The sequence below is a fragment of the Enhydra lutris genome, unplaced genomic scaffold (genome assembly GCF_002288905.1).
Source record: "Enhydra lutris kenyoni isolate GAN:26980312 unplaced genomic scaffold, ASM228890v2 scaffoldscaffold96, whole genome shotgun sequence".
Classification (NCBI taxonomy): domain Eukaryota; kingdom Metazoa; phylum Chordata; class Mammalia; order Carnivora; family Mustelidae; genus Enhydra; species Enhydra lutris.
In genome coordinates, this window is record NW_019154180.1 from 381,929 (window position 1) to 384,819 (window position 2,891).

Sequence of the window (2,891 nt, forward strand, 5' to 3'; positions counted from 1 at the left end):
ATTTATCTCTTGATACCATCACCTTGGAAGTTAGGTTTCAACATATGTGTTTTAGGGACACAAACCTTGGGAGTATAGTAGTATCTTAAGTAGCAGTCTAAGTATTGATTCATGAAACTTTTGTTACACTTTATACTGATTCGTATGCGTACTTGTGTTGGGTGTTGCTGCAAAACGGATTTCTTAGTATAAAAATGTTTGACAGGTGCCTGGCTGGCTCAGTTGGTAGAGCATGTGACTCTTGATCTCAGGGTCATGAGTTCGAGCCTCATGTTGGGTGTAGAGTTTACTTAGAAAAAAAATTTTTTAAGATAAAAAGTGAAAAAATAAGGTAAAAATGTTTGAAGTCATCAATGTATCCAAACAAGCCATTGTGCAGATGGGGAAACTGAAACCTAAAATTAGGGATGGGACATGTTTAAGGTCTTATAATGAGGAAGAACAGAGAAGGGTTAGAATCAACAAGTGGTCACCTGACCTAAGCCCACATCCTCCAAGCTGTCCGCTGAGCTGTGGCAGTAGCCCCCTAGGACTCTAAGACTTGACATCACCAAGGAAGCTCAAGTTTCCCTAAACAATCCCAAGCACATCTTAGAGGAACAAAAGCTGTTTTTACTGTGGGTTGGATTTTTTAAAGTGTGTTCAAGTATGCAATACAGTATTGATAATCATTTTACAAAACATTGGGTCGTGCACCTTAAATATAAACAATTATTTGTTGTCAATAAAGCTAAAGAAAAAAGTCTCCAGGCGTGCCTGGCTGGTTCAGTTCAGTGGAGCATGCAACTCTTGATCTCAGGGTTGTGAGTTCAAGCCCCATGTTGGGTATTGAGATTACTGTAAAAAATAAAATAAAATAAAATAAAATCTTTAAAAAAACCCCACCCCCAAAAAACTGTATTCACCTTTGGATTGCAGTCACAAATGCAAAGTAATTTTACTACTTAGAGGATGCTGTGTTTTTGTATATTTCTGCCCACCTACCATCCACTCTCCTGGCTTCTAAACTCTCTTTCTTTCAGGGTTGTGGTGTGTATCCACACCAGCCAGGGTTGACTTGAAGAATCACAGCCAAGGTATAGAATAACAGGGTTATCGTAGGATGGGACCCACTGCCTGGGGTGGGCGTTGGGGGCTGGTGGAGGGCTCTAAGCATCAGGCATTGAGCTTGCTGTCACCCAGGCTAACAGTCAGGAGGGAAAATGAGACATGGGCAAGAACTAGGGCAAACTGCTACCCCCATCTGTCTCTGGCCACCTCCAACCTGGGTACCATGAGTGACCTGCAAGGGAAACTGGTGCATCTCCCCAGGAGCTTCACACACACTTGACCCCACTAAAGGAAGAAAGCTGGCAGGAGCTGAGGCAGCTACAGGACTGGGACCCACCCCGTGTCAACAAGAGAAGCCACCAGATCGGGGCCACTGTGTGCAAACTACCACAGCACTGGCTTCTACTTAACTTACGTTTTCCAAAAGTCATTCGATTCTCCTGTGGTCTCCACTGACCAAAAGCTGTACCAGGAAGGGGTTTCGGGCACTGAAGCACTGGTTTCACTAGACTGGCATGAAGCAAAGCCACTGTCTTTAACCATTTAGTGCAAGAAACACTAGGGGCTAGAAATCTGGAAAACTCCAACATCCCGAGACTGGCTGTGTGTTTGTTCCAGGGCCTGATGTGGTGGGGAGCAGGCAAAGGCAGCTTTGCACTCCTAACACTGCCTCCTCACAGGCTTCATATCACCTTGTAATCTGTGGGTTCAGGGCCTCATTTGCTTATAGATACAGGGTCCTTAAGAATATTAATAAGCCAAAGGCCCAGTTCTTGCCCCTACTTGCACTTAGGCTCCTGAATGTTTATGTCCCTAAATCATGTTTAACCCTTACCTCCCAGTGGGATGATACTTAGAGGTGGGTCATTTGGGAGGTAATTAGGTTTAGATGAGGTCATGTGGGTGGAGCCCTATGATGAAATTAGTGCCCTTATAGGAAGAGGGAGGGAACAGAACCCTCTCCCTCTCTCTCCACCATGTAAGGACACAGCAAGATAGTGGCTATCTGCAAACCAGGAACAGGACCCTCAATGGGAACCAAATCTGCCAATACCCTGATCTTGGATTTCCCAGCTCTAGAACTGTGAGAAATGTTTATTATTTAAGCCACCCAGTCTGTGAAATCTTGTTACAGTAGCCCAAATTGACTAACATACCCCTTAACTATTTCTGGGAATTCCCGAAGGAGCTCTTGTTAGTGTTCACAAACCATCTTCTTCCTCTTCAAAATTCATTCCCATTTATTGATATCTGCTGCCCAGGGAGCCCCTTATAGAAACCACCCTGCTACCTGGCCAAAAGCCATGCCAAGGGTCTCTTCCTGGTACTGCCCAAACCGCCCACACCTCTTCATGACACAGCAGACTGGGGTTCTAGCAGGAAAAGAGAGAATACCCTTAACTCTCTATCTTGGGCACATTTTATTCTCTTGGCTCTGAGAAGCAAGGTCCATTGGGCCCAGAGGCCATAGGTCCCTCAACAGAGCTGTAATTCCTGCTGCTCTGGATGAAGGGCTTGCTCCTGGGATTCACAGTCCAAGCCACCTAACATTTCCACCCTTCTTCTACCACCTGGTGACTCCACCAGTCCTCAGGCCTGTGGAATGCCTTCATGTTCTGCCCCTGCATGTCTGGAGAGCTCTGTGGACTGTTTCTGAATCCTTAAACTAAGCCCCTTGGTAACTGACTTGGACTTTGTGAGTTAGCCTATCTGCTTATTCCCCTTTCCTGATCTCAGCCCCCAACAGGAAAAATGTCTCCCCATCACTCACTCAAAAGGAAAGTGGTCCTGATTTCCTCCAAGCATCCTTCCCTCAGCTGGGATGGAGGTTCAGCCCAGGC

General features: G+C 45.7%; 1 non-coding gene across 1 annotated transcript; it reads left to right on the top strand.

The window, feature by feature from the left end:
• The first annotated feature begins 207 nt into the window (after positions 1 to 207).
• TRNAK-CUU lies at positions 208 to 280 on the top strand. Its single transcript has one exon. It is a non-coding gene; the product is annotated as a tRNA-Lys (tRNA).
• Positions 281 to 2,891: the final 2,611 nt, after the last annotated feature.